The 23280-nt window shown below is 42.7% G+C and overlaps 1 protein-coding gene across 1 annotated transcript in view; it reads right to left on the bottom strand.

Moving 5' to 3' along the window:
• NUP62CL (nucleoporin 62 C-terminal like) overlaps window positions 1–18369 on the bottom strand; it is a 102922-nt gene extending 84553 nt beyond the window's left edge. Inside the window, exons 1-2 of the mRNA XM_036306011.1 lie at window positions 17937–18369; window positions 17287–17348 (exon numbers count right to left, since the gene is read on the bottom strand). The gene's annotated coding sequence lies outside the window, so the exon portion shown is untranslated. The remainder of the gene's footprint in view (window positions 1–17286; window positions 17349–17936) is intronic.
• Between the last annotated feature and the right edge of the window lie 4911 nt (window positions 18370–23280).

Below are 23280 nucleotides of genomic sequence, written 5' to 3'. Positions count from 1 at the left end.
CGGGACCACAGGGGCCAGTTTGGCTCCCCGTGGGTTTGTGAAGGAGCCAGTCTGTGAGGCCATCCGGGAGAGAGCATGCTGCCCTCCTGGCTTCCATGCAGCACCACTGGGTGGCCCAGAGGCCCATGCTGTGCCCCAGCCCATGGTGCTCACCATGTCTCCGCATGGGGACTCAGGCACCATGACTCAGGTGGAGGGGATCGTGCGGGAGCCTGTGGACCCAGGTGCTGTCCGGGACCCAGAGGTTAGGTGGGACCTTTAATTCCATGCCAGATATTTGAGCTTCGATAGGTGGTCAGGTCTAGGAACTGCACCTGTGCAAGAATTTCATGCACCAGGCCTCTAGAAGTTATCTACAGTAATAAAAGAGAAAGATGCAAATTAACCATCACTCTGCCACTCTGCTACACCCACAAGCCATGCCAACCAGCCAATCAGGAGCGAGTATGCAAATTAACACAACAGAGATGGCAGCAGCCACGAAGCAGAAGCGAACAGGAGGGTTGGGTTGCCCCTGGCGATGGAGGAAGCCAAGCTTCCCTCCTGCCCTGGCCGGCCCTTGGCTCTGCTCAAGGCTACAACGTTTCAATTATAGAAGATAAATAAATACCAGATATCTGCTTCCAGCCGGCCATGGCCTCTGCTCAAGGAGGCGCTGAAAAAAAAAAGGAGAGGCTGGGAGCTTGGGTCACCGGGGGGCATGGCCAGCCTGAAAACGGCCCTCATCCCCTCACCCAGGCTGGCAAGGCACTGTAGCGAGACCCCCCCCCAACCCTGAAGTGGGTGTGGCCAGCCTGCAAACAGCCATCAGCCCCTCACCCAAGCTGGCCACATGCCCATGGGGTGAGGGTTCCCGAGGTGGGGCTTGGCCAGCCTGCAAACAGCCCTCAGGCCCTCACCCAGGCTGGCCAGGCACCCCAGCAGGACCCCCACCCTGATCTGGGACACCCTTCAGGGCAAACCAGCCGGCCCACACCCATGTACCAGGCTTTTAGTCTACACTGGAGGCCTGGGGCACAAAAATTTGTGCACTCGGGGGTGTCCATCAGCCCGGCCTGTGCCCTCTCGCAGTCTGGGACCCCTCGGGGGATGTTCACCTGCTGGCTTAGGCCCACTCCCCAGGGGATCAGGCCTAAGGTGGCAGTCAGACATCCCTCTGGCAGCCCGGGACCCCTCGGGGGGTGTCCACTTACCAGCGGGGAGCAGGCCTAAGCTGCAGTCAGACATCCTTAGCGCTTCTTAGGAGGCAGGAGAGGCTCCTGCCACCACCGCTGTGCTGGCAGCCTTCAGCCTGGTTTGTGGCTGAGCAGAGCTCCCCCTGTGGGAGTGCACTGACCACCAGGGGGCAGCTCCTGCATTGAGCGTCTGCCCCTGGTGGTCAGTGTGTGTCATAGTGACCAGTCATTCCCAGTCGTTCTGCTGTTGGGGTCAATTTGTGTATTACCCTTTTATTATATAGGATAGAGGCCTGGTGCACAGGTGGGGGCCGGTTGGTTTGCCCTGAAGGGTGTCCCGGATCAGGGTGGGGATCCCGCTGGGGGTGCCTCATCAGCCTGGGTGAGGGGCTGAGGGCTGTTTTCAGACTGGCCATACCCCTTTCAGGGTGGGGGGTCCCCACTGGAGTGCCTGGCCAGCCTGGGTGAGGGGCTGATGGCTGTTTGAAGGCTGGCCAAGTCCCCCAGAGGTTACCCTTACCCCATGGGGGTGTGGCCAGCCCGGGTGAGGGGCTGAGGGCTGTTTTCAGGATGGACACATCCCTTCAGGGTGGAGGTTCCTGCTGGGGTGCCTGGCCAGCCTGGGTGAGGGGCTGATGACTGTTTGCAGGCTGGCCACAGGCCCTTCAGGGTGGGGGGGTCCCTACTGGGGTTCCTGGCCAGCCCGGGTAAGGGGTTGATAGCTGTTTGCAGGCTGGCTAAGCCCCCCAGCAGAGACCCTCACACCATGGGGGTGTGGCCAGCCTGGGTGAGGGGCTGAGGGCCGTTTTCAGGCTGGCCACGCTCTCCGGCTACCCATGCTCCCAGCCTCTCCTTTTTTTCTTTCTTTTTTTTCTGGGATTTATCTATCTTCTATAATTGAAACTTTGTAGCCTTGAGTGTAGCCCAGGGCCGGCCAGGGCCGGCCGGAAGCTTGGCTTCCTCCATTGCTGGGGGCAACCCAAGCCTCCTGCGGCTCCAGCTCTGTGGCTTCTGCCATCTTAGTTGGGTTAATTCGCATACTCACTCCTGATTGGTTTGTGGGCATGGCTTGTGGGCGTGGCTTGAGCATAGGGGAGGGATGGTTAATTTGCATGTTTTTCTTTTATTATATATGACCAGAGGCCTGGTGCACAAAAATTTGTGCACTGGTGGTGGGGGGGTGATGTCCCTCAGCCCCACTTGTGGCCTCTCACAGTCTGGGACCCCCTTGGGAGATAACGACCTGCTGGCTTAGGCCTGCTCCTCGGTGGCAGAGGGTAGGCCCAATCCCTAAGTGCAGCTGCAGGTTGGGCTCAGAGCAGGGCCAACTGGGGAGTTGGGGCGCGACCCCCTGTATGCACAGAGGAGGGCGGATCGGGAGGTTGCGATGCCACCCCCAGTCATGCTCAGGGTAGGGCCGATTGGGGGGTTGGGGCACCGCCCCCTGTCACACTCAAGGCAGGGTCGATGGGGAGGTTGCAGCACCATCCCCTGTCATGCACAGAGCTGGGCCGATCAAGGGGTTGGGGCTCCATACCCTGTCATGCACAGAGCAGGGCCCATAAGGGGGTTGGGGAGCTCCCCCGGGTCATGCACAGAGCAGGGGCCATCAGGGTGTTGGGGAGCTCCCCCCTGTCACACACAGAGCAGGGCCGATAGGGGAGTTGGGGCACCACCCCCTATCACAAACAGAGCAGGGAGGATCAGGGGGTTGGGGCGCTGCCCCCGTCACACTCAGGGCAGGGCCGATGGGGAGGTTGCGGCTCTACCCCGTCACACACAGAGCAGGGCCCATGCGGGGGGGGGGGGGTTGGGGTGCTGCACCATGTCACACACAGAGCAGGGCCGATCAGGGGGTTGGGGAGCTCCCCCCATCAGGCACAGAGCAGGGCCAATCAGGGGGTTGGGGTGCCTTCCCCTGTCACGAACAGAGCAGGGTGGATAGGGAGGTTGTGGCCCCACCCCCTGTCACACACAGAGCTGCAGGGCGATCAGGGGGTCTGTGTGCTGACCCCTGTCATGCTGCTCCAGGGGCCAGGAGGCCTCATGGCTCCGCTGATCCCAGTGCTTGGAGGCCTCTCGGCTCCGCTTGACACTGGGACAGTGAGGCCTCGCTGCTCAGCAGATCCCGGTACCGTGAGGCCTCACTGCTCCGTTGATCCCGGTGCCGGGAGGCCTTGCGGCTCCACTGTTCTCGGGGTGTGAGGCCTCGCGGCTCCGCTGATCCTGGGTTCAGGAGGCCTCGCAGCTCCGCTGATTCTGGTGCTGGGAGGCATATTACCCTTTTACTATATAGGATAGAGGCCTGGTGCACGGTGGGGGCCAGCTGGTTTGCCCTGAAGGGTGTCCCTGATCAGGGTGGGGGTCCGCTTGGGTGCCTGGCCAGCCTGGATGAGGGGATGATGGCTGTTTGCAGCTGGTCACACCCCCTTCAGGGTGGCGGTCCCCACTGCGGTGCCTGGCCAGTCTGGGTGAGGGGATGAGGGCCGTTTTCAGGCTGGCGGGCGGGCACACTGAAGCTCCCAACCTCTCCTTTTTTTCTTTTTCTCTTTTTTTTAATTCTGGGATTTATTTACCTTCTATGGCTGTCAGTGGAACTGAGAGCCGGCTTTAGCTCTGAGGCTCAGCTCCAGCTCTGAGATCTCGGCTGCTGATCTGGGTTTGTTTGGCTTCTATAATTGAAACACTGTTTCAGCGCCAGCTCCGAGGCCGGCTGGTTGAAAGCAGGTTTCTGGGGATTGTTTAGCTTCTGTAATTGCTACATAGTTGCTTAGACTGCAGCTCAGAGGCCAGCAGCGGCAGGCGGGGAACCTTGGCTTCGTCCATCACTGGAGCAAGCAAGCCTCCTGTTCGCTTCAGCTGCCTGACTGCTGGCCGCCATCTTGGTTGGCAGTTAGTTTGCATATCGCCCTGATTAGCCAATGGGAAGCGTGTCGGAGGTATGGTTAATTACCATGTTTGTCTATTATTAGATAGGATAATAAAAGGGTAATATGCAAATTCACCCTAACAACAGAATGACTGGTCACTATGACACACACTGACCACCAGGGGTGGTGGGAGCCTTTCCCGCCTCCTCAGCAGCGCTAAGGATGTCTGACTGCAGTTTAGGCCTGCTCCCCGCTGGCAAGTGGATATCCCCTGAGGGGTCCCGGGCTGCCAGAGGGATGTCTGACTGCCAGCTTAGGCCCAATTCCCGGGGGTGCGGGTCTAAGCCAGTAGGTGGACATCCCCTGAAGGGTCCCAGACTGCGAGAGGGTACAGGCTGGGCTGAGGGACCCCCCAGAGTGCACACAGTTTTGTGCACTGGGCCTCTAGTAGTAAATATAAATGGCCTAAATACACAAATTAAATAAAAGATAGTTATGATAGAGATATACAGGGAGGATTCCAACATTGCAGCCGGCAGGTCAGAGTGAGGGAGTGTGAGTGAGGAAGTGAGAAGGCGAGTGTATGGACCTGCGTGTGTGTGTGTGTGTGACAGTCCAATTGTACAGGAGTCTTGGGGCAGGCGGTTCTGGCTTTCTTGGACAAAGAGATGCTGCTACCTACACAGTCATACCCTGGGCCCTGCTCTGGCCCCAAGACCTCCCCATCTTGAAAGGTTTACAAGGTCCTCCTTCAGAGGAGGCTGTGGGGAGCAGCAGTGGCTAGGCGCTCAGCCTTACACCACCCAGACTAGCCCGAAGCCCAGGTGCAAAGCCACAGGCACCACCCCTCCTAGACCCATGCACACTGCGCCCAAAATATTGCGCGTGCCCTGCGCAGACACTGCCTGGACTCTCCTCAGCTGACATCTGTGTGACCCCATGCACCCACAGCTGACACCTGCAGGGCCCTGAGCTACTGCCAGAAGTAGCTGCTGCTATCACCATAGCCACTCTCTGGGTGCACCTCCAGCTTGGAGAGCACACCATCTTGAAGGGGTTACAAGGTCCTCCTTGGGAGGAGGCCATGGGGAGTGGCAGCGGCTAGGCGCCAAGCCTCGCCACAACCTGGACTCATTGCAGCCTTGGCCCAAACCCATGTGCACCCTGCCACCATCCCCATGCAACCACATAGGTCACAAACCAGACCCTGCACGAATGCTGTAGACACTGGCGGGACCTCCATATGCCTGGCATGCACCCAGTCTGACCTATGTGTCCAATGGGGACCCAGCCTGGATTCTGTGCCACCACAGTGTGACCACCACTGACGTGGCAGGATTCTCACCCCTGCTGTATACTCACCCACTGATACCGTTACTGTGCTGCCATTGCCGCCCTAAAGCCTAGCTGCTCAGTCCACCACCAGGGCTAGGGAACAAGAACTGCGCTGAAGGCCGGGAGGTGGATGTAGCCTCCCCTGACCTGGACCTATTAGAACTGAGGACCTGTGGAGACTAAAGAGACTGCAGATCTGTAGGTGAGATGGGAGGACCTGGGACTGAGAGAGGAGGCCCCTAGGGCACTGGCTGTGGAAACAGCAGAGTGGGTGCAGAAGTGGAAACCTGGGGCTGAAGTCCTGGATAGAGTAGCACTAGCACAACCTCAATCAGGTTGTCTAGGGCCATAGTGTAGCCTGGGGAGCTCCTCTTGACCAGTGGGAAGGGCCACACAGTGGAGCTCAGAGCCAGCCTATACTGGAGGGTTCTGAAGGACACACCCAACATTGAATCTGGGAGATCCTCTATTCCTTGGAGGGACATGTACTGGTGAGAAAGGGGACTGGACAGTAGAACCAGGAAGGAGGGTCAGCCCTGCCCAAATGGAATGCAGGAGGTGCCCTCTTTATCACCGTCAAAACAACTGCTCTGACCTGACCTGCAGTGACCAATTACAAGGGGGAACAGCCTAGGGTGGGAAATCTGTGCCCCTGTAGGTGGCAAAGAGGAAGTGCCAGCAAACCAGGCATAGTTGAGGCATTAGAAAAAGAGGAAGTGCCCCGCCCACCCCTCCTAATAGCTACTGTGCCACCCCCGACACGAATCTGATCAAACCATCCTGGGTAAGACCAACATACCCCTGCAGAGCCCAACTCCATGGAGGAAGGGAGAACAGCTCAGAACAGGGACAATCAAGGCATGAGACTCAAGGCGGATCCAGCCTGTAGGCTAAGGAGGTGCCGCCCACTGGACTATTAGGGGCTTCAACCTATCTGACCTCAATCAGGTTGTCCAGGGCCAGAAAGGGACAGTGACTCACACTGGCCTGCACTAGAGAAACTCCTAGGAGGCCCAGGATAGACACACCAAGGGACCAGACTCAGCAACATCAGAGCAAAATCCAGTGAGCTCCACAAACACCAGACCCAAAGGTTTTAGAATGTGTGAATGTGTGCAGTTTTGTTCTTTTGTGTGTGTATGTGTGGCTTTTTTTGTTTTTGTTATTATTTGTTTGTATTCCCCCCTTATTTCCTGTTTTCTCTTTTTTCTTGTATATCTCTAATTTCTCTCTTTCCTTTGATTCTATTCTACTTTTGTCTCTTTTTATTATTAATTTTTTCTTATTTTGTTTTTCTCATTTTTTGTTTTACGTTTTACTTTTTCCATCTATATCCATTATTTCTACATTTTAAATTCATTATTATTATTTCATTTATTTTGTTTTCTTTTTTCTTCCTATATTAGTTCTATTAACTTCCTCCTTACTTCAATATAGCCATTTCTGCTGCTTTCTTCTTTCTCCATTTTTCTTTATATCCCCTCTAACTCTTTGGTGGTGTGTCTTTTAGTAATCTTTTTACCTTTTTCTTTGCTTTACTTTCTTTTTCCTTCTTAGTTTTCCTGTTGCTGTTGTATTGTGTAGCTTGATTTTCATGGTGTTTTTTGTTGGGTCCTGTTATGTATTGTTCTGTTATATCAGCACCTGTATAACAGCTAGGACAATGACGTTGGTGTTGAGCCTCCCTGGCAGCAAGTTGGAGGGGAGATCCCTCCCATGAATGGGACATTAACAATGAAGTCCAAATTACAACAGGAGAGCCCAAATAACACACACGAGGGGCATTCCTAGAGCATCCAGCTCAGGAAATCAAAGAGACTGCACCACTGGACCCTTCAAGACAATTTCTACGTAAGGAAATCCCACAAAGACTGGGAGGCATAACAGTACTATCTAATTCATGAGCAAATACAAAAAATCAGCTAAAATTGGGAGACAAAGAAACAACCCCCAAATGAAATAAAGAAGGAATCCCCAGAAAAAGAACTAAATGAAATGGAGGCAAACAACCTATCACACATAGAGTTCAAAGTAATAGTTATAAAGGTGCTTAAGGAGCTTAGTGCAAATTACAAGGAACTCAATGAGAACTACAAAAGCATGACAAAGGAAAAAGAAACCACAAACCAGAACCAGACAGAAATGAATAATAATATATTTGACATCAATAACACATTAGAAGGCCCCTAAATGGTTGGGCTTAGTGGATAGAGCATCGGTCCTGGGTTTGACTCTCGTTAAGGGCACAGGCCCAGGTTTCGGGTTCAATTCCCGGTGGTGGGCATGCAGGAGGAAGCCAATCAATGATTCTCTCTCATTGATGTTTCTTTCTCTCTCCCTCTCCCTTCCTCTCTGAAATCAATATAAATATATATTTTTAAAAAGAACACACTAGAAGGAATTAAAAGTAGATTTGGTGAAGCAGAGGATTGAATCAGTAATTTGTAAGACAAGATAGAAATAAATACCCACTTAGAGCAGCAAATAGAAAAAAAAATTAAAAAGCAGGAAGATAGAATAAGGCAGCTCTGGGACAACATAAAATATAACAACATTCACATTATAGGAACACCAGAAGGGAAAGAAGGAGAGCAAGGAACAGGGAAACTGTTTAAAGAAATGACAGAAAACTTCCCCAACGTGGTGAAAGAAAATACCACAGAAGTTCAGGAGGCACAGAGCATCCCAGTCAAGATGAACCCAAAGAGACCCACACCTAGACACATCATAATTAAAACGTCGCGGGGAGAACCAAGATGGCGGCATAGGTTAACGCCGGAGATTGCTGCCTTGAACAACCAATTCAAATTACACCTAAAAGACTGAACGGACATCATCCAGAACCACAGGAAGGCTGGCTGAGTGGACATTCTACAACTAGGAGGAAAGAGAATATCATACCCAGATTCAGAGGAGGCGCAGTGCTGAAGTGAAATACTCAGGTGCGGAGTGCGCGCGAGCGGGCTGGCGGCAGAGGGCGCGGTTGTTGTTTTCAATCGGGAGGGAGTTTCAGACTCTGAGCTCCAGATCCGGGCGAGTCTCTAGGGACCCAGACTCAAACGGGAGAAGCGGGACTGTCTGGCTTCGGTCGGAACTCGAAGGCAGCTTTCTCTCCGAGGTTTGCAGCGGTTGCTGGGACTCTGTGAGGCAGAGCCCTTAGGGATGGAACTGAGAGCAGCCATAACTGCTCACTCCGCCCGCCCTGTTTGATCCCGTGCGACCCACCCTGCCCAAGCCCTGCACAGAGCCATTTGCCAGATAGCCTCAGGCAAAGGTTAGATTAGCACCTCCCCAGAGGACAGAAGTTTTCCCACTGCAGACACAGCTGACTCTCACAGCCAGTTGGCCTGGAGGTCAAATCCCCCCAGTATTAACTACAAAAATCAAGGCTTAACTACAACAAGACTTCGCACAAAGACCACTAAGGGGTGCACCAAGAAAGCATAAAAAAAATGCGGAGACAAAGAAACAGGACAAAATTGTCAATGGAAGATATAGAGTTCAGAACCACACTTTTAAGGTCTCTCAAGAACTGTCTAGAAGCTGCCGATAAACTTAATGAGATCTACAAGAAATCTAATGAGACCCTCGATGTTATGATAAAGAACCAACTAGAAATTAAGCATACACTGACTGAAATAAAGAATACTATACAGACTCCCGACAGCAGACCAGAGGAGCGCAAGAATCAAGTCAAAGATTTGAAATGCGAAGAAGCAAAAAACACCCAACTGGAAAAGCAAAATGAAAAAAGAATCTGAAAATACGAAGATAGTTTAAGGAGCCTCTGGGACAGCTTCAAGCGTACCAACATCAGAATTATAGGGGTGCCAGAAGATGAGAGAGCAAGATATTGAAAACCTATTTGAAGAAATAATGACAGAAAACTTCCCCCACCTGGTGAAAGAAATAGACTTACAGGTCCAGGAAGCACAGAGAACCCCAAATAAAAGGAATCCAAAGAGGACCACACCAAGACACATCATTATTAAAATGCCAAGAGCAAAAGACAAAGAGAAAATCCTAAAAGCAGCAAGAGAAAGAAACTCAGTTACCTACAAGGGAATACCCATACGACTGTCAGCTGATTTCTTAACAGAAACTTTGCAGGCCAGAAGGGAATGGCAAGAAATATTCAAAGTGATGAATACCAAGAACCTACAACCAAGATTACTTTATCCAGCAAAGCTATCATTCAGAACTGAAGGTCAGATAAAGAGCTTCACAGATAAGGAAAAGCTAAAGGAGTTCATCACCACCAAACCAGTATTATATGAAATGCTGAAAGGTATCCTTTAAGAAGAGGAAGAAGAAGAAAAAGGTAAAGATACAAATTATGAACAACAAACATGCATCTATCAACAAGTGAATCTAAGAATCAAGTGAATAAATAATCTGGTGATCATAATAGAATCAGGGACATAGAAAGGGAATGGACTGACTATTCTTGGGGGGGAAAGGGGTGTGGGAGATGCGGGAAGAGACTGGACAAAAATTGTGCACCTATGGATGAGGAGAGTGGGTGGGGAGTGAGGGCGGAGGGTGGGGCGGGAACTGGGAGGAGGGGAGTTATGGGGGGAAAAAAGAGGAACAAATGTAATAATCTGAACAATAAAGATTTAATTAAAAAAAATAAAATAATAAAAAAATAATAAAACGTCGCAAACATTAAAGACCAAGGTTATCATTTAAGATTGAAGGTGAAATAAAAAGCTTTCCAGACAAAAAAAAAGTGTAAGAGAGTACATTACCACCAAACTAGCAATGCAAGAAATGTTAAAGGGACTGCTTCAAGAAGAAGGACAGAGAGGAGATCATAGGCATAAAGACAATAAAAATGGCAATACATAAATACTTGCCAAAAATAACATTACATTAAATTGATTAAATGGTCCAGTCAAAAGACCCAGGGTGACTGAATGGATAAGAAAATATGACCCATATACCTGCTGTCTACAAGAGATCAACCTCAAAACCAAAGATACAGAGAATGAGAGTTAAGGGATGGAAAAAAAATATTCCATAAAAATGAAAAGGGAAAAAAAAAACTGGAGTAGCAATATTCAAATCACACAAAACAGACTTCAAAACAAAGGCCATAACAAGAGACAAAGAAGGCACTACATACTACTAAAGGGATCGATCCAACAAGAGGATATAACCATGGTAAACACCCAATATAGAAGCACCTAAATATATTTTTAAAAATTCCTAGAGGACTTTAAGGGACATATCAACAGCAACACAGTTATAGCAGGGGATTTTAACACCCTGCTAACTTCACTGGATAGATCTTTTAGACAAAAAATTAACAAGGAAACAGAGACTCTAAATGACACACTGGATCAGATGGATTTAAATGATGTTTATAGAACATTGGATCCCAAAGCTGCAGAATATACATTCTTCTCAAGTGCACATGGATCATTCTCAAAGATAGATCACATGTTAGGATGCAAAACAGGTGTCTACAAGTTTTAAAAAATTGAAATCATATCAAGCATCTTCTTAGATCACAATGGCATGAAACTAGAAACCAACTACAATAAAAAAAACCTCAAAAACCTCAAATACATAGAGGCTATATAGCATATTATTAAACAATGAATGGGTTACCAATGAGATCAAGAAAGAAATTAAAAACTTCCTGAAAACAAGTGAAAATGAACACACAACAACCCAAAACATATAGGACATAGTGAAAGCAGTCCTGAGAGGGAATTTCATAGCATTACAGGCCTACCCCAAGAAACCAGAAAAAGCACTAATAAACTATCTAAACCTACAACTCAATGAATTAGAAAGAGAACAGGAAGACAAGCCCGGAGGAAGCAGAAGGAAGGAAATAATAAAGATCAGAGCAGAAATTAATGACATAGAGTCTAAAAAAAGTACAAAAGAATCAATGAATCCAAGAGCTGATTCTTTGAAAAGATATATAAGATTGATGAACCCCTAGCCAGACTTATCAAGAAACAAAGAGGGAGAACCCAAATAAATAAAATCAGAGATGAAAGAGGTGATATAACAATGGATACAACAGAAATACAAATGATTGTAAGCAAATACTATGAACAACTGCGTATATGCCAATAAACTGTACAACCTAGGTGAAATGGACAAATTTCTAGAAACATACAATCTTCCAAAACTCAATCAGGAAGAATCAGAAAACCTGAATAGGCTAATAACAACTGAGGAAATAGAAGCAGTAATTAAAAAACTCCCAGCAAACAAAAGCTCTGGTCCAGATGGCTTCACAAGGGAGTTTTACTATACTTTCAAAGAACAACTAACACCTACCTCCTCAAACTATTCCAAAGAATCCAAGAGGAAGGAACACTTCCAAGTTCTTTTAATGAAGCCAGCATTATCTTAATTCCAATACCAGATAAGATAGGTCAGAGAAAGAAAATTACAGGCCACTATCCCTGATGAACTCAGATGCCAAAACCCTCAACAAAATATTAGCAAATCAGATCCAGCAATAAATTAAAAAGATCACACACCATGATCAAGTGGGATTTATTCCAGGGATGCAAGGCTAGTACAATGTTCACAAATCAATAAATGTGATACATCACATAAACAAAATGGAAGAGAAAATAACATGATCATATTAATAGATGCAGAAAAAGCATTGACAAAATCCAGTACCTTTTTTTGATTAAAAACTCTCAGTAAAATGGGAATAGAGGGAACATACCTCAAGAAAATAAAGGCCATATATTATAAACCTAAAGACAACATAATATTCAATGGGCAAAAACTAAAAGCGTTTCCCTTAAGAACAGGAGCAATATAAGGATGTGCACTTTCACCACTCCTATTAAACATAGTACTGGAAGTCCTAACCATAGGAATCAGACAAGAAGAGGTAAAAAGCATCCAAATTGGAAAGAAGGAAGTAAAACTGTCCTTATTCACAGATGACATGATTTTATAGCTAGAAAACCCTGAAGACTCCACCAGGAAATTGCTAGACTTAATTAATTAATTTGGCAAAGTAGCAGTATACAAAATCAACATCCAGAAATGGATGGCATTTTTATACACCAATAATGAACTCTTAGAAAGAGAAACTAAAAAGAAAAAAAAATTTACTATTGTAACAACAACAACAACAACAAAATAAGATACTTAGGAATAAACCTAACAAGGAGGTAAAAGATCTGTACTTGGAAAACTATAGAACATTGAAATAAGAAATACAGGAAGATGCAAACAAATGGAAGCATATACCAGGTTCATGAATTGGAAGAATTAACATCATTAAAATGTCTATACTACCCAAAGCAATCTATAGATTCAATGCAATCCCTATTAAAATATCAATGGCATGCTTCACACAACTAGAACAAATACTCCAAAAATTTATATGGAACCATAAAAGAACCCAAATAGCCACAACAATCTTGAGAAAGAATAACATAGTTGGAAGAATTATAATACCAGATATCAAACTTACAAAGCCATTATAACCAAAATAGCCTGTACTGGCACAAGAACAGGCATAGACTAATGGATCAGAACAGAGATCCCAGAAATTGACCCACACCATCATGGTTAATTAATATTTGACAAAGGAGGCAAGAACATACAATGGAGTAAAGACAGTCTCTTCAACAAATTGTTTTGTGAAAACTGGACAGACACATGGAAAAAGATTAAAATAGTCCACCAACTTACACCATACACAAGAATAAACTCAAAATTTATAAAAGGCTTAAATGTAAGGCATGAAACCATAAAAATCTTAGAGGAAAATATAGGCAGTAAAGTCTCAGACATCTCACATAGCAGAATTTTTGCCAATACATCTCCTAGGGCAAGAGAAACAAAGGAAACAATAAAGAAATGGGACTACATAAAAATAAAAAGCTTCTGTACAGCAAAAGAATCCACCATCAAAATGAAAAGGGAACCCACTGTATGGTAGAACATATTTGCCAATGATATATCTGATAAGGGGTTAATCTCCAATACATATATAAACTACTCATATAACTCAACAAAATGAAGACAAACAACCCAATTTAAAAAATGGGCAGAGGAACTCAACAGACACTTCTCCAAAGAGGACATATAAATGGTCAAGAGACATGAAAAAATTTTCAGTCACTAATCATCAGAGAAATACATATTAAAACCACAATGAAATATCAACTCACACCTGTCAGAATGGCTATCATAAAAAAAATCAACAAACAAGTGCTGGCAAGGATGTGGAGAAAAGGGAACCCTAGTAAACTGCTGGTGGTAATGCAGATTGGTGCAGCCACTTTGGAAAACAGTATGGAGTTTACTCAAAAAATTTAAAATGGGACTTCTGTTTAACCCAGCAATTCCACTCCTGGGAATATGTCCTAAAAACCCTGAAACACCAATCGTAAAGAATATGCCACCCCTATGTTCATAGCAGTATTATTTATAATAGCTAAGATTTGGAAACAGCCCAAGTGCCCATCAGTAGTTGAATGGATAAAAAACTGTGGTACATTTTCACAATTGAATACTATGCAGCTGTAAAAAAAAAAAAAAAAAAAAAAAAAAAAAAAAAAGGATCTCTTACCCTTTGAGACAGGACCTGGAGACTCTTATGTTACATGAAAAAAGCCAATCTGAGATAGACAAATATCACATGATCTCACTTATTCTTGGAATCTAATGAACAAAATGAATTGACCAACAAAATAAGACCTGAAGCATGAAGGCATGGAACAGACTAACATATCTCAAGGTGGAGATTGGGGAGATGAGAAGAGATAAACTAAAGAACTTATATACTTTTATGCATAACCCATGGACACAGGCAATAGTTTGCTGAAAACCTGGGAGAGGGGGTAGGGGCTCAGAGGAGGGGGAGTTAAGGAGGAGAAAATAGGAGACATCTGTAATACTATCAACAATAAAATACACACACACACACATATATAATACAAAAATAATGAGAGAGGCAGTCTAGAGTTAAAAGATGGAAAAATTTATCATGCAATGTTAACCAAAAAATGTAGAAATGGATAAAGTAAACTTCAGGGTGAAGAAAATTACCAAAGACAGAGAGGGTTGTTACATAATGATATTACATAAAGGATTCTCCCAAGAAATCTTAGTACCAAACAACAGAGCTTCAACTTATGTGATCAGCCCTAGCTGCTTTGGCTCAGTGGATAGAGCGTTGGCCTGTGGACCAAAGGGTCCCAAGTTCGATTCCAGTCAAGGGCACGTACCTTGGTTGCAGGTTCCTCCCCAGCCCAGGCCCTAGTTGGGGTACATTTAGAAGGCAACCAATCAATGTGTTTCTCTCACATTGATATTTCTGTCTTTCCCTCTCTCTTACACTCTCAAAAAATCAATGGGAAAATATCCTCGGGTGAGGATTAACTATATATATATATATACACACACACACACACATGATCACACGGAAAGTGAAAATGGAAAAATCCACTATTTTTAGACTACAACACCACTCTCTTACCAACTGATAGAACATCTAGACCAGTGATTCCCAACGTGGGGCACACGCCCCACAGGAGAGCAATTTGATTTTTAAGGGTAAAGTTCGAGAATGAGTTATTAACAGTGAATTTTTTGCATTTCCTATGGTTCTAGGGGCCTCATATACAGTATATAAATATATTTTGTGGCATACTTATGCATTTCAGTTGTCCATGATTTGAAATTTTATTTGCTATTTTTTCATATCATTTCATATTATTTTTTAAACAATTTGGTAGTGATTTCTTCCTCAGTACTTTAATTGTCCTTTTGTTCTGTTATTTTTCTCTTTCATGGATTCCATGTTCTTTGGAAGCTTGTTTAGACCAAGTTAATGGCCTTTTAGGCTTCCTCCACATGAACAGGAGTTCACTTTTTGCATAGTAAGAATTATATGTCACACGGGGGCATCAGGATTTTAGAGATGCTTAGGTATAGCATGGCCAAAAAGGTTGGGAACCACTGATCTAGACAGTAAATCAGCAAAGGCATAGAAGAACTCAGTGAAACCATTAATCATCAGAATCCAATTGACATGTATAGAATACAACTAATAAAGCAAAATACACATGCTTCTCAAGTGTCCGTGGAACATATACCAAGATAGACCTTATCCTGGGCCACAAAACAAGCCTCAAATAATTAAAAGAATAAAAATAATATAGAGTGTGGTCTCCAACTACAATAGAATCAAACTAGAAATCAGTAACAGAAAGTAACAGGAAAATCTCTAAACATTTGTAAATTAAGCACATCTAAATAACCCATGGATAAAAGAGGAATTCTCAAGGGAAATTAAAAAAATACAATGAATTGAATGAAAATCAAAATATATCAAAATTGGTGCGATATAGTTAAAGTAGTGCTAGCAGGGAAACTTCATAACTTACACATTAGAAAAGCAGATGGATGTACAGCATGGTGACTATATTTAACAATTCTGTATTATATATTTGAAAATCGTTAAGAGAGTAGATCTTAAATTCTCATCACAAGAAAAAAATTTATAACTATGTGTGATGATGATGTTAGACTTATTGTGGTGATCATTTCACAATATATACAAATAATGAATCGTTATGTTTTTTTAAAAAAATATATTTTATTGACTTTTTACAGAGAGGCAGGGAGAGAGATAGTTAGAAACATCAATGAGAGAGAAACATCGATCAGCTGCCTCCTGCACACCCCCTGCTGGGGATGTACCTGCAACCAAGGTACATGCCCTTGACCGGAACCGAACCTGGGACCCTTCAGTCCGCAGGCTGACGCTCCATCCACTGAGCCAAACCAGCTAGGGCGAATCGTTATGTTTTATACCTGAAACTAATATAATGTTATGTGTCAATTATATCTCAATGAAAATTTTAAAAAAGTGTCCAATCAATAATCTAAGCTCCCACCTGAAGAACCTAGTAAAAGAGCAGAATAAATCCAAAGCGAGCAGAAGAATGAAAATAATAAATGAAATGGAAAACATAAACAATAGAAAAAAATTAGTGAGACAAAGAGTTGATTCTTGGGGGGAAAATCAATAAAACTAACTAACCCCTAGTAAGAGAAAAAGAGAGAAGATACAAATTACCAGTAACAGGAATGAAACAGGATATCACAACACACCAAGCAGACATCAAAAGAATACTATGCCTACAATTTAATAATTTAGAAGAAATTGACAAAAAAACACAAACTACCACAACTCACTAATATGACGTAGATAATTTGAGTAGGCCTATAACTATGAAAGGATCTGTTCTCTGCCCACGAGACCCAGGAAAGGATCCTGGGTTTTCTATAATACCTATAATAATCAAAAGTTTGTTTTGTTGTATATTGATGTGTAACAGTAAAACTTCAAAAGTCACAGGTCGGTTAAATTAATACTCCTAGAAACAAATCTCCAGGTCCAGATGCTTTCACTGGAGAATTTTACCAATTGCTTAAAAATTTCTTTCAGAAAATACAAGAGGACAAACACAAACTTATTTTATGAAGCCATTATTATATAGCCTAACCAAAACCAGACAAAGATAATATAAAAAATAAAACTTTCAGAACATTTTCCTCTTTAAATATGAGTGCAAGAATCCTTAAAATATAAGCAAATATAATTCAGCACTTTTTAAGAGGATTATATACCATGATCAAGTGAAATTTATACCAGGATGCAAAGTAAGTATAATATTTGGAAATCAGTCAATGTAGTTCACATCATCATATCAACCAATGAAGAAAAAGCATTTTTAAAAAATATGTTTTTATTGATTTGTTTCTTTTAGAGAGAGAGAGGAAGGGAAAGGGAGAGATAGAAACATCAATCCATAGTCTGCCTCCAGTACGCCCCCTGCTGGGGATTGAGTCCAACATCGGGCATGTACCCTGACCTGGAATCCAACCAGCCTTACCTGGAATGAAACTGGAGACCTCCTGGTACATGGGTCGATGCTCAACCACTGAGCCACACCAGCTGGGCAAGAAAAAGCATTTTAGAAAATTCAACACCCAGTCAAGGTAAAAAATATTCTTAGAAAAATATGAATAGAGGGGAACATAAACTTTATAAAGAGCATGTATAAGAAATTACAGCTAACACCATACTTAATGGTGAGAAACTAGATGTTTTTCCCTAAGATTGGGAAAAAGCATTGATGCTTGCTCTCATCACTCTTATCCAACATAGTACTGGGAGGTGGAGGGGGAAGACATCTAGATTGGAAAGAAAGAAAGAAAACTGTCCCTATTTTCAGGTGACTATATTGAAAGTCATAAGAAATCTCCAAAAATACTCCTAGAATAAGTGAGTTCATCAAAGTCACAGGATACAAGATAAACATACAAAATAAATTATATTTTTACATACTAGCAATAAACAAGTGAACACTGAAATGAAAAATACAGTAACATTTACAATCACTTTTTAAAAAAGAGGAAAAAAGACTTAGGTGTAAATCTAACAACAGGAAAAGAATTCCAGTTGAACAACACTTCTGTCTTTTTTTTAATAGATGAAAAGACATTTTATTATTATTTTACTATATAACAGAAGTGAATATACCTGATTACATTTTCTCAAATGAAAAATGAGCAGGATAGCATTTTACTGGAAACCTCAATATCATCTGTCTTTTGATGTGTATGATTCTGTCCACGAGGATACCAACGGTGCTGAGTAGTAAAGAACATTTTGCTAAGTTGTTCTATCATGAATCCTTACTCAAAGTGTTCATCTTTTTCTTCTAATCTGGTTTTCAGTATTTGATTCTGTGTTTCTTCATAATTATGCACAGGATCTGGCCGAGGGATAGGTCTGGTGTGTTCATATGGAATATCCAAAGAAGGATGGTAGCAAACTATCGTCCTGCCATCAGATGTCAAAGCAAGTTCTACTTTGCAATTATAGTCATCTGGAAGAGAAGAGTGTGTGGATTTATGACAAACACAATATAAAGCTCCATTTTGGATTGGAAATAAATGTTTCAAGATAGTTCTGTTTGATATCACCCATTTCACTGCTGATACGGCCATGGTGAAGCAAGATGCTTATCAGGTGGTATAGAAAAAGATATGAAGAGAAAATCCTTTTAAAATTTGCTTCTGGGCATACCTATTTTCATCCCTTGACAGCTGCTCACCTCAAGCCCGCTATCTTGCCTCCAGCCAGGTCCTAGGAGACCAACACTTCTGTCTTTTGTAAAAACATGGAAACAGACAATAGTGTGGTGAAGGCCTGGAGGGCGCAGGGATTGGTGCAGGGTGGAAGGGGTCAATGGGGAAAAAAGGGAACATGTGTAATACTTTCAACAATAATGATAAATTTTAAAAATAAAATGTTTGTGGGGAAAAAAAACCATATTCCAAATCCTTGGGTAAAAAAGGCCCATATAATACATTGCTATGTTTGGATATTGTTTTTTTTTTTTTCCTGACTAAAAATGACATTAACAGACAGGATATACAGATGGCAAATAAGCACAGAAAAAAATGTTCAATATCATTAGAACTTAAGGAAATACAAGTAAAAATCACAATATGTAATCATTATTTGCAAGAATGGCTAAAATGAAAAACTAGTTCTAATACCAAATGATAGTGAAGACACAGAGAAATTGGATCACACATACTTTCCGACGGGTATGTAAAATGGTACAACCACTCTGGAAAACATCTTGGCAGTTTCTTTATAAGATTGAATATGCAATTAGCATATGGCCCAGCAATTGCACTCCTGAGCATTTATCCCAGAGAAATAAAGACTTATGTTCACACACACAAAAAAACCTGTACACAAATGTTTGCAGCAGTTTTTTATTTTTTTAAATATATATTTTATTAATTTTTTACAGAGAGGAAGGGAGAGGGATAGAGAGTTAGAAACATCCATGAGAAACATCGATCAGCTGCCTCCTGCACACCCCCTACTGGGGATGTGCCTGCAACCAAGGTACATGCCCTTGACCAGAATCGAACCTGGGACCCTTGAGTCCCCAGGCTGACGCTCTATCCAGCGAGCCAAACCAGCTAGGGCAGCAGTTTTATTTTTAATAGCCGAAAAGTGGAAACAATACCCAGCCATGGGAAAATTGTTAACACAAACTATGTACATACTATGGAATAATACTATGCAGCAATAAAACAAACAATTGATAAACACAACAATCAAGATGAATCTCTAAATTATGCTGAGTGAAAAAAAGCTATCCCCCAAAGATTACATACTGTATGATTCCATTTATACGGCATTTTTTAAATGACAAAATTATAGTAATGGAAAACAAATTAATGTTTGCCAGGGTTAAATGGGGGTGGGAACAAAGAGAGGTGGGTGTTGCTATGAAAGAGCAAAATGGGGAATCCTTGTGGTGACAGAACTATTCTATATCTTTGCTATCAATATCAATAATCTGGGTAAGATATTGCACTATAGTTATGCAAGATGTTACCACTAGTAAAAAATGGGAAAAGGCTTTCTTTATTATTTCTTACAAGTGCATGAATACCTACAATTATGTCAAAATAAAAGGCTTAATTTAAAATAAAATATTTATCTGACTGGCTTATTTCACTTAGCATAATGCTCTCCAGGTCTACCTATGCTGTCACAAAGGGTAAGGTAGCCTTCTTTTTTAAGGCTGCATAGTATTCCATTGTGCAAACATAACACCACTTTTTTATCCACTCATCTATTGATGGACAATTAGGCTACTTCCAAATCTTGGCTATTGTAAATAATGCAACAATGAACATAGGGGTACATATATTATTTGAATTAGTGTTTCTGATTTCTTTGGATATATTCCCAGAAGTGGGATTGCTGGGTCATAAGACAGTTCCATAAGTCAATCATAGAAATACAAGTACCATATGATTTCACTCATATGTGGAATCTAATGGCAAAATAAACTAGCAAAATAGAAACAGACTCGTAGTTACAGAACACACTGACAGCTGTCAGAGAGAGGCTCGGTGAAAAAGGTGAAGGGATTAAACAAAAAAAGAAACCTCATAGACACCAAAAACAGTATGGTGTTTACCAGAGGGAAAGAGATGGTAGAAGAGGGAAGGGGGTTTCGAGGGGATAAATCATGATGGAAGGACAGTTGACTTGGGGTGGTGAACACATAATATAATATACAGGTGATATATTACAGAATTGTACACCTGAAATCTATATAATTTTATTAACATGTCATCCCAATAAATTCAATAAAAAATAAAATTAAAATATTTTAATATTTATAAAACTCTTACAAAAGTAAAAAGCAAACCAATTGGGAAAAATACTTCTTATATCAATGACAAAAGCATAAGCACTGTATTAGAAAACTGAGCAAAAGACAGAGAATTTTCTCTGTCTTTCTCACATACACACAAAACACTCAAATACAATTAATCAATAAATAATTTGAAATGTCAGCTTCACTAGTAATTATAAATATGTAAATGAAGATGATGCTGATAGTATTTTCTGAACTACCAAAGCTTAAACAACAAACACAAAAAAATATTCAATGTGCCCTAGCCAGTTTGGCTCAGTGGATAGAGCATTGGCCAGGTTAGATTCTGGTCAAGGGCACATGCCTACATTGCAGGCTCCTTCCCTACTGGAGGGCGTGCAAGAGGCAGCTGATCAATGATTCTCTCTCATCACTGATGTTTCTATCTCTCTCTCCCTTTCCCTTCCTCTCTGAAATCAATAAAAATATTCTATATAATAAAGAGGCAATATGGAAATTAACCTTCATGCCCTCACAAGATGGCTGCCTACAACCAGGCCAGCAGGGGGGTTAGTGAGGGACAACCAAATGACTGAACAAGCAAGCTGCGTGGGGTGATCAGGCCAACAGGGTGAGGTAGTTAGGGGTGATTAGGCTGGCACGCAGAGGCAGTGAGGGGCGATCAGGCTGGCAGGGGGGGCATTTAGGGGCAACCAGGCAGGCAGGCAGGTGAGCAATTAGGAGCCAGCGGTCCAGGATTGTGAGAGGGATGTCCGACTGCCAGTTTAGGCCTGATCTCCGAGGGGTCCCGGATTGGAGAGGGTGCAGGCTGGGCTAAGGGGACCCCCCCCTCCATGCATGAATTTCATGCACCGGGCCTCTATATAACATTGCAGGGGAATGTACACCTTTATAAAAACAACAAGATAGGTAACATTTATTAAGTGCCTGTCACATGTCAGGCAAGGTTCTAAGCATTCTACCTATATTAATTTATTAACTCCTTTCAACCACCCTGTGCTCAGTACTTACAAAGGGATAAACCAAATATTGAAAAGTTAAAGCAATTTGCCCAAGGTCATAGAACTAGTAAATAGAGCCAAGAGTCAAACATTTATTTCCTAGTTGTTGTTTTTTTTTTAAAATATATTTTATTGATTTTTTACAGAGAGGAAGGGAGAGGGATAGAGCGTTAGAAACATCGATGAGAGAGAAACATCGATCAGCTGCCTCCTGCACACACCCCTCTGGGGATGTGCCCGCAACCAAGATACATGCCCTTGACCGGAATCGAACCTGGAACCCTTCAGTTCCCAGACCGACACTCTATCCACTGAGCCAAACTGGTCAGGGCCCTAGCTGTTTTTTTTAATCACAGATCTGTATTACAGTCAAACCTCGTGTCTTGAACATCTCCCATCTCAAACAATTCGGTTCTCCAACAAGTTGTTCATGGAAAAAAATGTCTTGGTTGTGGAACAAAACTTGGGTTCTTGACCAGATGAGTGGCTCTCAGGCCACAAACAATGGAGAGAATTCGAGAGCATGTTAACATCTCAGTAAATTGTGCTGTGAATATTTTTGTGGGATTTTTTGTTGTTGCTTTTGTGGCTGACCAATTGGACAAATTAACACAATTTTAAAACATAAAGTGGCCATCAAAAGTGCTGATATTGCTAAGAGTGTGGAAGTGCTCACAAAACAATGATCACAGGCAATTGAGGTAGAAAAGCTGTTGCTGATGTGGATGAACAAAAACAGTTAGCCAGTGATAGCATTTCGGAGGCAATGATATGTGAAAAATCAAGATGCTGCATGCTGACCTCCTGAAAGACACCTAAGGAACGAGTGCTGAAAGTGATTTAAGGCTAGCAGGGGGTGGTTTGATAAATTTAAGAAGTGGGTTTTTTTATATATTAAACAGTACATTAGACATATACTGTATATAAGAAAGGTTAAAATGGAATCATTTGGGGGTCTGGAATGGATTAATTCAATTTACATTATTTCTAATGGGAAAAAATGATTCGGGGTTTTTGAACAAATCACATCTCGAACTGCCGTCAGGAACAAACTAAGTTTGAGAACTGGGTTCCACAGTATTTCTATCATCAAAAATTCATTTGCACACAATTAAAATGGTGCACCCCTAAGATAGAGACCAAATATTCTAGCATCATAATTATTTAAAGGCTCTGTCTTATCTTGCTATGATCTACAATGCCATATTAAGCCATCAAAATTAGTATTATTAGCACTACTACAAATTATAAATATGTTATTTCTATATTATCCATAATCTAAAAAATATATTTCCTTTGTGTTTATTTCTGAAAGTTCTGAAATCATTATGATGAATATCTAATTTAATAAAATACACTATAAAGTAAAATGTATTACTATCTCAATATTATTTCCCAGGTTCTAAAATATCTAAGACATCTATAATAAAACCAAGTTTGTATGTCTTATAAACCAGAACTCTTTATTTACTGCATTTTGCTTTGGCAAGATCTTAGATATCTTCTGATTAATGTTCAATATAGGATAAATTAATTTTACTGAATACTAATTCTTTGTTTTTCTTTGTCTCCCCCCCCACACACACACACACCGAATCCTAATTATTTGGGCACTGATAACCCATGCATATGTAAGATGTATCTACTAGCCAAACTACCCTCT

The sequence above is a fragment of the Myotis myotis genome, unplaced genomic scaffold, assembly GCF_014108235.1.
Source record: "Myotis myotis isolate mMyoMyo1 unplaced genomic scaffold, mMyoMyo1.p scaffold_m19_p_4, whole genome shotgun sequence".
NCBI lineage: Eukaryota > Metazoa > Chordata > Mammalia > Chiroptera > Vespertilionidae > Myotis > Myotis myotis.
The sequence above is the reverse complement of the archived record's forward strand: the minus strand, read 5'-3'. Positions and strand labels throughout refer to the sequence as shown.